At 39.9% G+C, this 13539-nt stretch overlaps 1 protein-coding gene and 1 long non-coding RNA gene across 2 annotated transcripts in view; both read left to right on the top strand.

The window, feature by feature from the left end:
* kcnab1a (potassium voltage-gated channel subfamily A regulatory beta subunit 1a) overlaps nt 1-13539 on the top strand; it is a gene marked incomplete at its 5' end in the record, with an annotated part of 144961 nt that overhangs the window by 16130 nt on the left and 115292 nt on the right.
* The window catches only part of LOC119410533, an 81264-nt gene continuing 72468 nt past the window's right edge, over nt 4744-13539 (top strand). Inside the window, exon 1 of the long non-coding RNA XR_005186849.1 lies at nt 4744-4802. This is a non-coding gene — a long non-coding RNA (uncharacterized LOC119410533). The remainder of the gene's footprint in view (nt 4803-13539) is intronic.

Here is a 13539-nt window from a genome sequence, read left to right as displayed (position 1 = left end):
GGGGCACTGTGGAGGCTATTGGCCAATTATCATGGATTCCTGTTCAAGGGGTGGATTTTGGCGCACCTCGGTTCAAATCTGTGGAATTTAGAGCCAAACGTATGGCGACGGTGTTACGTCTTATTTCACCATGTTGCGACGCCCACATGCTCCACCCAAAACTGTCAGTGTTGGAAAGCAAGTTACACCAACATGTCTTCGGTCACTGGACACACTATCATGCTGATTACTTAACAGGAGTCAGATAGGGACCGTTCAATAAAAACTTTATACTTCCTATTTTCAGGGGGCATTGCTTAAGTCATGTCATGATTTGACCATTCAGTCTTGCAGGGGACCGGATGTGGATCAGTCACTGAGGGTTTAATGGCTCAGACAGTTTTCATGTGGGAGCTATTTGCTTTTAATTTTTCATGGCGAGATGTCAAACTTTGAGGTCTGGCCCTGCCCCTTCACCATGCTCCAAAACAAACTGTTTAGATAAATTTTCTTCCCCCAAGCCTATTGAACAAAATGGCCAAGTTTAAAACTGACTGAGCAAAATCCTTAGGAGTTCGTTCAAATGCAGAGGCTGTAAACCTTCAAAAAGGTGTGAAATTTGGGTAGGCATTCCAAAATCGCCGCTTTCCTGTTTATACCCATACCATACCATACCAATTTATTTATAGACCACTTAAAACAGCAACAAGGTGTCATAGCTCTGCTCTCTGTCAGCTCCTCTGTCATGCTGCACACTCAGTAATCACTCAACTCATGTCACCTGTCACCGCTCATTATCCCACAGCTCCACCACCTGGTCCAGTCAGTACTTAAGTTCACTCATTCCTCTCAGTCTGGGCCAGATTCTCTATCCTGTCTCATCAGCAGTAGACTTTCCAGCATTCCATTGATTGACTCATCACGTTCATGACCCTTGCCTTGACCACGACCACGCTTTTGCCTCAGCCCTCGTCTGCTTTTGCTCATCTGATCAGGTACCGACTCATGCTCTTGTTTTTTGACTCTCTTTTGGATCACGTACTGGATACTTCTGCTGAACAACTGACTTCACGGTATGAACTCTGCCTTTCCCTTCTGACTGTTTTTTGGATCACGGATTAAAGGTCAAGCTCATTCTGTATCACGGACTTATCCTTATCCCTGAATCTGATTCCCACAGATTCATTTCCCCAATTAGTCTCTTTCCCCCTGCATCTACTAACCTTTATCTTTTAGTTGCAAGCCTGTTGGACTCCGTTCCAGTGGACCTTAACATCAGTTCTACTTCTACTGGCAGCCCGCCACTTCAACACTACCCAATCACGAACTACCAATCAGAAGATCGGAACCGGCCCAGAACCGGACCTACTCCAGGGTTTTACTTTATTTCACAATAAACCTTTTAACCCTCTCAGTGGTTGTTGTTGTTGTTTGCGATCCGGCCTCTGGTTCATGACAGATACAATTCATTTCAAGTTATTTCACATTTCAACACCCACTTACATTATAAATTTTAGACATAGCATTCCTTAAAAATGAGCATTGCTTGATTTTAGACTATCTTTTTTTTTGTTGTTGTTGAGAAATTCTGAAATTTAGCCATTTTGGCGAGACCTTGGAAAAAAACATTTTGCACAGTCACATTCAATATTGAATGTCCCAAGTGATCTGTTAAAGCTTATTAAGAGCTGTGAATATCAGGCAGCTGCTACCACACCAAATTTTAGCTCAGGTTCTTTAAATTTGGCTGAAATTAATCTGTTTTTCTTTATAGCTGTGGCGGCCATCTTAAATAGGGTTGACTTCAAATGTTAAACGTCCAGTGATTTCTTCTTGAAAGTTTAATTACAATTCATTCAGTGATTTATGAGATATTTTGCAAAAGACACAGACAGACCAGCACACACACATACACACCCACACACATGCATACAAGCAAAAACTTTATTGCTCTGCCTTGACCTTCTGCAGCAGGTAATAAAAACATGAATCCTTTCTTCCCAAACACAGTTTGAGTTAATCTGCATTTAATACATTCTAAGTATCATAGTTTGTATTCATTGTTCCAATCTTTTTTACAAGGAGAGGCTTTAGGACTGCGCTAGTTTCTTATCAGAAATCAATTAGGATCAGTACATCCCTCCTTGGAGAAACGTGTTATTGATCTTGAATGAGTGACTTTTCCATTAGCTGTGCTCTGAAAAGGTAAGTACATTTCAGTAAAGTGACAGATAGTGTGTGTGTGTGTGTGTGTGTGTGTGTTGGGGTGGACAGAGCAAGAGACTCTCCTCTGTTGCTCTGAATTCAACTGTTAAGTTTTATTTTCATACAAATCAAGCGGTGCGTCATTGTCCCCATCACTAAGGGATTTGTTTGCAAATGTTTTTAGTCCTTGTGATGAGTGTTTTTCTGGAACGGAACAGGGAATGTAGAGAAACCTTAATGTTTATGGTCCAAGATTTTCAAGTGGGTAGGAGTTATACTGTTGTAGTATGTCGGGACAGCTTTGCTGTGGACATTCTATTAATTAATTATTCTTAAAGCTAGTTCAAGCACAAAGAATATTAATTGTTTAATTAACAACGGATTCTTTCTTTTTCGAGTTAAATTTCTGCCATGTGACCAAGATAACTTGAGAGTGGAGTGTATAATTAGTGACATGAGACATCATTTATCTTTGACCCATCAGAATAAATGTGGTCATTTAACATCAAAACATGTACACTTGATTGGCTGATCTGTTTCTGATTAATAAACTTAGCAAGTTCAAATAGCAAGACAGCAGAGGATTACTGATGGAGAATATTTAATCTCTGAAGGCATTTAGCTTGATTTACTGGCGAAGAGGTTTAAAAGAGGATAGATTTAGATTTAAAGAGGAGGATTTAGATGGAGGAAGGAAAATGTGTTGACCAGGAATGGCACCCTTCCTCCGACCCCAGCTCAGCCCTGGTACACTCAGTGCGTGACGACTCGTTACCTTTGCAGAAGATAAATCAGCTCCGGTACAGAGGTCCATTTCACGCTCCCTTTCAGCGTTTCCAGTCAGAGTGGCTGGGAATCTTCCGAAGTAGTGTCTAGGTACTCCGTTCAACAACAAACTCAGTCCCATAACTCGCATGGACCAACCAGTTTTATGGTGATAAGATGGTTTCTGGGGCCCACCCTCTCCCCCTTCGACTCCTCTTAGGCAGCCATAGCCAAAGTGGTCCAAAACAACAAAGTTCATGCTCAACAATCCCACTTTGTTGGATTTTTTTTTAACCTGGATTATTGAGCATGAACTTTGATATTTTGAACCACATTGACTATGGCTGCCTCAGAGGAGTCGACGGGGGAGAGGGCAGACTCCAGAAACTATATTTTCCACCATAAAACTGGTTGGTCCACTATGTGAGTGTGCTGCTTGTGGGACTGAGTTTGTTTGTGACTCCTCGGACTGATGAAGTCCTTTGGATGAAAGACAAAACGTTTCATCAAAAAAAAAAAAAAAAAAATTCATCCTGAAGACCTGACTGAACTTTGTTGGAACTTCTTGTGGAGTGTGCAGATAGACTAGAAACTTTAATGTGTGAGTTTTAAGGATTTATTTATTTATAGAAAAAACTTTAAGGAGTGACAGATGAAAAGAACAATAAGGGGGAGGAGGAGGAGGACAGCTAAGACATCAGCTGAAAGCAAGTGTGAGGGAGGATTTACAGAGAAAACTGTTGCAGATGTCTTTCAGATCCCTGAATCTGTTCTGTCAGTGATGGAGCTGCTCTGCTGAGAGAATCAACAACAAGAGGATCTGAGAATCCACTCAAAGTACACAGTAAATACTGGTGAACTTGAGAGCCTGTGTGTGTGTGTGTGTGGGGGGGGTGTTAGTTCCAAACTGGGCCACATTAGTGCCACACATTACCATCAGCAAGTGAGGAACGAGTGAAAGAAGAGGGACAAAACTGCAGATAGCAGAAGTGTGGTGGTGACCTTCAGGACCTGAGAGTGATTCTCCTCCCTCGACTTCATCTGCCTCCTTATCCAGTCTCTGACCCCATCTCCCCTCCCTCACCCGCCTCTCCTCTCTCTCCCACATGCCATCGCTCGCACACTGTTCCCACAGTCAGAGCAGGGAGAGCGCATCGCCCGGCTCACATCTCTGCCACTCTCTACATCATCTCTGCCTCTGCAGCTAAAACCCTGTTAGAGGAAAGAAAACAGCTTGAAGCTCAGCATCAGAGGGACTCACAGGAGGAGCACCGAGTCAGCTGGGGATCCTGGAAGCACCCGTCTTTTTTTGTTTCCCCCTCCCAAGGTTTTGATGATTAACTTGTTCTTTCAAAAAGGCTACAAAATGGGAGGTTTGATCTGAGCACAGAAAAAAAAGAGATAAAGCTTTTTTAGGTTTGTTTTGATTTTGAAGAAGAAAGTGATGCACGTGAAGAAGCTCTGGAAAAGAACATGAGGATCCAGACCAGAACTTGAGAAGAAGCAGGACCTGAATGCACAATTTAAACAAAAACGGAGAGAGATTAACGTAAGGCTTGTTAAAAAGAGCTTCACCGACAACCGGCTGTTTCCATTCAGCTGCAGCTGCTTCTCTGGTTCTGCCACATCTGCAGAAGCTCAGCCATGCAGGTGTCCATCGCCTGCACGGATCACAACCTGAAGAGGGGCAATGGGGACCACAGCAAGCAGAGCACCACCAGCCCCAACGTGGTGAACCAGGCCAGGGCCAAGTTCCGCACCGTGGCCATCATCGCCCGCAGTTTCGGCTCTTTTACTCCACGCCACATCTCCCTGAAGGAGTCCACAGGAAAACACACGGGCATGAAGTACAGGTGTGTGAGAGTCACCGTTAGGAGTGTGTGTGTGTGTAAAGAGCCCAATCGAAAAACATTTTTATCCTCTTTCATTTGTTTAGTCTATTTCTTGTCTTACAAATTTCAAAAAAGTTTAAAAAGCCTGAATTGAAAATCTTGTAAAATATGTTGCATCATCAGTACGCACAAAGTTGATCTACTCCAATGACTTCACAGTGAGTATTATTTACCAACAAAACAACAGAATGCTCGAGTCTACAACAGTTTAAAGAAGTGTTGTCATAGATCATTCTGCATATTTTGGTTTTACACATGCTATGTTCAGTAAATATAAATAAAGTTATATATTTTTGCAATGCATGTTGGTTTACCATATATTGAGATTTACTATAAAATTAGCTAGATGCGGTAAATATCATGTATTTCTAATTTATTATCATTTATATTAAATTTGGTTAGCCTTGATAACCTGATTTACAGGCAGCTTTTCTAGACATAATGGAAGTGATTCCTAGAAGAATGCACATGCACGACGGCTGGTAGGCCACCGCTAAAAAAAAAGTACCACTTTACAATAAGGATCCCCTTATACATGACTAGTTTATAGATAATTATTAATTCCTCTATAAACACTTTATAAATCATTAATAACTGCTTATTATGCATTAATTAAGGGTGACAGAGAGACAACACTGACCAGTTTTTTGCCAAATCTGTTCACCTATATATTTCACGTAGAGTTGTTATATTAAACATTTTAGACTAAGTTACTACCTTGTAAGCACAATAAGCATTTGTAAACCTATTTCTTTAGCATATAATATTGTACTGTATCACTGCATTATAAGTACATACATCTAAAATTATATCCTAAAAACTTTAGGTTTACAAATGTTTATTGTGCTTACAAATTAGTAACTTAGTCTGAAATGTTTAATATAACAACTCTAGATGAAATATAGAGGTGAACAGATTTGAATCACTATTTGGCAACAAACTGGTCAGTTTTGTCTCTTTGTCACCCTTAATTAATGCATAATAAGCAGTTATTAATGTTTTATAAAGTGTTTATAGAGGAATTTATAATGTACCTATAAACTATTTATTAGCCATTTATAAGGGGAGACTTATTGTGGTACCAAAAAAAACCAACCAGTATTATGTTCCAGTATGTGATCAGAGCACAAGTTGGTGAGGATTTTATCTAATACCATATCATTTCTTTAGCTCAACACTTATCAAACGTTTTAGAGAACGCTTTCAGAGTTTTATGTTGTCAGCTGCGGTGAATGGAGTTGCACTCTTTCCCACTGCTTCTCTCCCACTCACCTAAAGACTTATTATGTTTTAACGTTTTGGGCTGAGACAGCCTGGCAGTGTGGGCAGAGCGTCTGAGTTGGGTTTGACCTCAGCGGTGCCGCAGCTCAGCTGACTTTTTGACTCTCAGAGCTTCAAGCAGTGAATCCTACTCAGTTTGATTCAGCTTATTTTTCTTCAAGCTGCATAGATCGTCGTCGGTCAGTCTTTATGGTGCTGGTTGAGTCTATACATGTAGTTTTGTGCAGAGAGAAATGAGACAGTGAGCGACTAGACCAAAGGTGTTCAATATTAGCAACAGGAACAGTTTTGCTGCAGTAGATACAAATCAGCAGGGCTTGATAACAAATCCAAAACATTGCTATCAGTGTCAGAAGAAACAGATTAATGATGCAAAAATACTTTGCAAACCTGCAATTTTTCCTCTAAACTGAAGATTGACACAATGATTTTTCCTTTCATTGTCATCTTTTCTGATTTTTCATTAAAAAGATTTTAAAATATTGAAATATCTGTACATGGCAAAATATGAGCAACACCAAATAAATAACCATAAACACATAAAAAGTAGTTCCATTTGGATCATTTTAAAGTTGGTTTTGAATTTTATTTTTTGTGTTATTTCCCCCCTGTAACAAAATGTGGATGGAAAAGGTGAGGCACCCACATCTGCCTCCACCCTCCACCCACTTAAAGCCCCTGCTCCACGCAGTGGGCTGTGGTTGCATCAGGAAGGGCATCCGGCATTAAACAATTTCAAAAACCTCATGAGAGTTTGTTCACTTTGGTGAAGAGGGCAGCCGAAAGAAAAAGTTCTCAGCTTGTATATATTATCAAATTCAGAAAACAATTCAAATTCTTACTTCTAACCTACAAAGCCCTCAACAACCTAGCTCCATCTTACATTACTGATCTTATTGTTCCATATTTTCCCAACAGAGCACTTCACTCTCAGACTGCAGGTTTACTTGTGGTTCCTAGAGTTTCCAAAAGCAGAATGGGAGGAAGATCTTCCAGTTATCAGGCTCCTCTCTTGTGGAACCAACTTCCAGTTTCTGTCCATGAGGCTGACACATTGTCCAGTTTTAAGACTGGGATTAAGACTTTCCTTGTTGATAAATCCTATAGTTAGGGTCAGCTTGTTATGCTGCTGTTGGCTTAAACTATTGGAGGACAAACTGACCTAATTTCTTATAATGAATTGTTAAAATTGAATAGTTTTCATTTTACACTATTTCTATCTTAGCATGTGATTCTTGACCTGCCATTGTGTATCTGTTCCTCTCAAACCCAGCCAGTCAAAGCAGATGGCCGCTTGTCCTGACCTGGTTCTGCTAAAAGTTTCTTCCTCATGAGGGAGTTTTTCCTTTCCACTGTCGCCTCCATGCTTGCTCAAGATGAGAGTCTGTGATGGAGTTAAACTCAAAGCAGTCTGCTCCTCAGATAAATAATGTTAAATTATTACTTTTATATATGAATGTTTCTGTTCAGTGTCCTGAGATGACTTCTGTTGTGACTTGGCGCTAAATAAATAAACTGAATTGAATTTATATATGAAGCCCGTAACACTTTTTAATTTGTTTGGTATCTTTGACCGGGCCTGGTATGACGGTGTTATGTTAAAGATTGGACTTGCATTACATGGTGTCTGGACTCTGAGGTTGTCCAGACAAGCGTCACGTCTGGTGTAATAGAGTTCTCTGTGGTTCTGTTGGGTGAGAGCACAGACACAGGTTTGGTTGTGTTGGAAGGGTTCAATTAAAATGGAGAGAATAAAATAAAGCTACAGTTTGCAGACTCACACTGTTGTATTATAAAAGCAAACAAGGTGCCTTATTTTTTGTAGTTCTCTTAGAACATGACAGTCACTGCTGTTATACTGCATCTATTATAATGGACGTACAATTTGTCCTTTTATTCTGTTGCTGCAAAGAACAGGATGAGTAACATCAGTGAAAACTGACTTCATGTAATGCTACCACTCCCTCTGACTTACAAGTTTAAAAAAAACCAACACTACCATTTTCTTTGCTAATTTTCAATGGTCACGTTCATTTTCATCCATAAAGAATTAATGTTTTTATTTATTATTGCTTGCTGCACAAAGGTCAAAGACGTGCGATAGCCTCTCTGTGTGTGTGCGGGCACACTTTATCACTAAATATATCATGAACCAATGGACAGCTTTTAATGACACAGAAAATAATAATTGGATGTACAGCACGGTGGCGCAGTTGGTAGAGCTGCTGCCTCTCAGTAAACAGGTCACCCCAGATCAAATCTCGGTCCGGGGACCTTTCTGGGTGGAGTTTGCATGTTCTCTCCGTGCATGCGTGGGTTTTCTCCAGGTGCTCCAGTTTCCTCCCACAGACCAAAAACATGCATGTTAGACTGATTGGTAACTCTGAATTGTCTCTAGGTGTGAGTGAGAGAGTGAATGGTTGTTTGTCTCTATGTGTCCCTGTGATGGACTGGAGACCTGTCCAGGGTGTCCCCCATCTCTCACACAGTGATAGCTGGATATGGCACCAGTGACCCCCGTGACCCGAAAAGGAAGAAGTGGGTAGAGATAATGGATGGATGGATGGATGGATGGACAGTAAACTGATTTTTTAGTGGGGTCGGTGTGATTCAAGATGGCTGCCACAGCAAATCAACCAATCAGCAAACACAAGAACGGTGATCACTCAGTCAGTTTGACAGATATTGAACTACTGTATTTGGCGTGGTACAAGCTGAGCGTCGTCTTTAACACACTCGGTTCTACTCATTGTGGGAGATCTTTGCTGAAAATAGCATTAACTGCTCAAGTCTTCCCGGTTTGTTAGCAAAATATTTTATGAACTGCAGACTGGTAATGAAACGTTCAGAAATGTTTAATTGCAATATGTTAACTGGTTTCTGTTGAGTTTAAAGTCGTTGTTTTTCCTATCTTTGTGGCCAATGGACGGATGTTAAGGCAGAAAAAATAAACAGAACAACAAAACTCGAGTTGTTTTGTCGAGTTTAGCTTCAGGATTTGTCAAATTTGTTAACTATCCACCTCTGCATACTTGAATTAAGCTACAAATGGAGTTGCACAGAATAAGCATAAACCCAAACACATACATGATGTGCATGCACAAATCACATCTGTACCCCCCCCCCCCCCAGCCTGCTCTGTATGGTGGAGGTAAACAGTTGTGTGGGCAGTTTTTCTGCTGTTGTCATAAAATGTCTGGCTTATTTATTTTTTTGATGATAGATTCAGATAGTCTGCAGGTATTGCTTATAGTTGTAGAGACACAAAGCTGCATCACGATGTGCATCAGGAAGTGAAGGATCATGTGCTCCAAGAAAAAGGGGTTACAACTTTTTTTAATCTCTGATGCTTTTGCTTACTGGAACTAAGAAAAGCATGAAAACATATAAATGCTTTTATTCCCCATGTTCATAATGTTTTCCATCCTTCAGTCAGTCACTGCCACCATCCTTCCCAACCTCACCCACACACCCCTCGAGGGCCTCCTTTTGACGATCGCTGCTCTACAGGACAAATGTCCACCTTCCTGTCCTCTGTCCATTCTTTCTTTCATTTTTTAGGACACGAACATAGGGCTGCAAATCTTCAGCTCTGGCACTGATCAAAACACCAAACATAAAGATGCGTTCACTTGGAGTGTGCCTCAGTCCTACAGTCGTGCGACACAAACTTCAATTCAATTCAATTCAATTAAAAAAAACTTTATTAATCCCAAAGAGAAATTATTTGTTGTTGTAACTCGTTATCCTCATGTCATTAAGAGATGTTATAGATGCTGATGGTTGTAGACAGGAAGGATCTCTTGTAAAGGTCCATCCCACAGTGGATCCTAAGAAACTGGCTGCAGATGCCGTCCGATCCGTCCACCCAGACTCGGCTGGCCTCTCAGTTCCTCCGGGCTGTAGGACCGCCTGAATGCTGGGCAGAACTCCTCCCAGAGCGATGGTCACTCCTCCCAGCAGTCTGCTGAGCTCCTCGTTGCTGTGGACAGCCAATTGTAGGTGCCGAGGGACGATCCTGTCCTTCCGCTGTCATGAGCCGTGTTTCCTGCTAGTTCCAGGATCTCAGTGGTCAGGCACTCGAGCACAGCTGGCAGGTAGATGAGAATGCATCCACAGAACATCCTTTTCAACTCATTTGAGATTTGGGGCTGCAGTTGAGATATTATTTGAGCTTTTGAGATGTTAATCAGCTGCTGTTGGCTGTAGAAAACTGCCTTGTTGTCATGGTTACGCATCAGAACAAATGTCCAAAACTAAAAAAGTTTCAGTAAAAATCCTTCCAGCTGCACAGCATCTGATAGCAGAGGAAACAATCATCCAAAAAATGTGATTTACATCCAGAAAAAGAGGAATTAAAGTTTCCAAAAGCAAAATCTCAGAATGAAAGTAACAGAGCTGCTCCAACATGCAGCCACCTGGAGCGGCACAATTCTAGAACTTGAACGTGTATGTAGATTAAAAAAATAATAAAAAAACAAGACCAGCTTTTTAACAATGTACCCCCTTTGAACACCTGACATACACAATACACAAATTAAAGACTAAATACAACAAATTCTTTAGACCAGGACATTGCTGTCTCCTATTTGAAAGGTGCAATCATCTAAGAATTGACGAATATCTGTAGAAAAATGCTGGAGTCGGCAGATTTTCATCAGGATTGGCAGTTTAACATTTGCCTCATGAATTTATTGATTGATGCTGTTTATCATTTTATGCAAGCTTGTTGAGGGAAAATAATTAACATTTTGGTAAATTCAGACTCTAGCAGAGCAGCATGTTAGGTTTGTGCATATTTGGTGAAGTACTAGATGCATTACTGTACATACAAATGTAGTGATACCACAGTGAATTTTACTGCATAATGCAACAATAACGTGTAAACAAAATGTTTACTCTGTGGATTTTTATATGCATTGCAAAAATATTCATCAATAGCCCTAATACTCTGCAGTAAGACCTCATGTATTTGCATAGACTCCTTCATAATGGTGATAACATGCGAGATGTTATGTGACTTCTTTATGAACAGTCAAACGTATCATGGTGAAAAGTTTTCCATGTACTTTATTGAATCAGACTAAAGTATTAAGTACTTTTTTGATTCAGTTTTCAAGCTTGGCAGCATTTTATGTGTTTTTATTCCTTCCCATTGCTGAGTTCAGATTTTTTTTTATTCTTTTTGGGTCTAAAACATGGGACCTTAAGACTTTGTTGGGTTTCAATGTCAGGATCTTAAGAAGTAGTTGGGTTTAGGTCTTGGAATCTTAAGATTTTTGTGGGCTTAGATCATGGAAATCTAAGAGACTTTGTTGGATTAAAATATTGGATTTTAAGACTTTGTTAAGTGTAAACCTTGGGATCTTAAGATCCTCCAGCTCTAAAAATGAGATATGAGGAACTTGTTGAGTTGAAACTGTGGGATCATAAGATACTGTTGGACTTAGGTCTCAGGAACTTATGATGTTGTTGTGTTTAGGCCTTGGAATATAGGAAATGCTGAGTTGAAATATTTAAAGATTGATTTGATATGTGGGAGAAAACCAAAGTACCTGGATAAAACCCACCATGCACAGGTGGGAACATGCAAATTACACACAGAAAGACCACAGGCTAGTTGTGAACCTGCAACCTGTTTGCTGTAAGGCAGCTCTGACCTGATGACTCTGCCATCCTTATAAATTGGGATTGTAAAATCAAATTGTGTTTAGATGCTGGTATTTTAAGCCTTAGTTGGGTTTGAATCTTAATATAAGGACTTTGTTCAGTTTAAATTGAGAAATCTTGAGACTTTAGTGATTTCATGAGAGAGAACGTGAGAAAATAAAAGAGTATTGTTGGAAAATTTAGAAAAGAGAGAGCAGGAAATAGAAGCATTTGTAAATTTGGTTGATTTATTGTCATATTTAAATATTTTATTAAATCTTTAGTTAAACTCACAGTTCAACTTAGCATTCTTCTAATTTTGTTAACTATTTCTTCTTTAGGGGAACCGGTGCAGGATCAGAGTAATTTAGAGACACAAAAACTCTGTTCCAACTTTTCTGATGAAATATCCTCTATTAAACCTGCTGCTGTGTCTAAATGCTTCAGGACTCTTAAGATCTGATTTGACCTTGAAGAATCCATGTAAAGCCTTAAGATCATTCTGTTTCTACATATTCCGTCCATTATTTCTATTTTTATTTAATTTGATGGCTATTACAAAGTAAAAAAAAAAAAAAACTTCCCTTGGAGGGCAGATGCTGCATCTTTAAGAACAAAACTCTTGCTTGTGGCTGTAACAGCAGTAAGAACAGTCGTGTTTCAGTAATGTTCTCATGAACATGTGCACAGTGCAAAACTTCTAATGCGATCATTCTCGTCAGCTCTACCACAGCGTTAAAGACACACTTTCACCTTAATTATAGCGGCTGACTTTCAGCTTGCATTTTAACATTTTACTGACAAGCATTTAGGCTGGCTGAAGAGAAGAATTTCCACAAAATCCACATTGACTTCGTGCTGCATCGCTCTCTTGCAGTTTGCTGACAAACTCTTTTCCTCTGCAGCGTTACAGACCTACACAATCTACTTCAGATTTGACATCTCTGTTCTGTTGAGTCAACTTTTTTCTAAACGCTGCACAGACTTTAAAACTGCTGCATAAAAAACATGACTAAGAAAGCAGTTCAAAATAGAACATGTTTTCAACAATTACAAATCTTGGTGGGTTAGTGGATTTTACTTTAGTCCTGCGTAAAGTAAAGGTTTTACTGTTATTTTGTTTCTTTTCATGCTCTTTTTTTTATTTCTATTTCCTGAACACTCTGCAGAGATGATGGTTTTGCATATAACAAGCTTGTACCGTACAGAATAAACACCTGACGTGACTCCAGATGTGTGGCTCTTTAACAGCAGCTGGCAGTGAAGTTTCAGGTCACTGCACATGCACGGAGCCCTGCTCTGTTTTACAAAGCAGGCCACTTCTCACCTGAATGGTGACAAAATCATGCAAAATGTGCACATTTCTTCTTCTTCCTGTAACTTTCTTTTTGTTGCTTTAAGTAAGTGCATTTCTGTAGACGACAGAAACAGCCAAAACGGAAAATGAAGTTCACTTTTGTTTACGTTAATAAACTAAGAAAAAGTCATTGATGGTCACATCTGCTGTGCTCATATGTGGAATAAAGGAAAAATGTTTCCGCAAGAAAAATAAAAAATCTAATTGATGATGAACCCACAGCATGTGCTGTGATATAAAAACACAATGATTGTGTGAAAACAGGGCTGGCTTCTGGACAAACTAATTCACACATTGTCATTTTGGCCGAGGAGTTGTCAGCTCAGCTGCAGTGCCGTACGTTGATCTGCTGAGAGCTGAGGCAGCACGAAGCGTGTGAAAGGCCAGATTAACAACTGGTATAAATGTTTC

This window comes from Nematolebias whitei, chromosome 6 (assembly GCF_014905685.2).
Source record: "Nematolebias whitei isolate Nwh7 chromosome 6, NemWhi1, whole genome shotgun sequence".
NCBI lineage: Eukaryota > Metazoa > Chordata > Actinopteri > Cyprinodontiformes > Rivulidae > Nematolebias > Nematolebias whitei.
The sequence above is the reverse complement of the archived record's forward strand: the minus strand, read 5'-3'. Positions and strand labels throughout refer to the sequence as shown.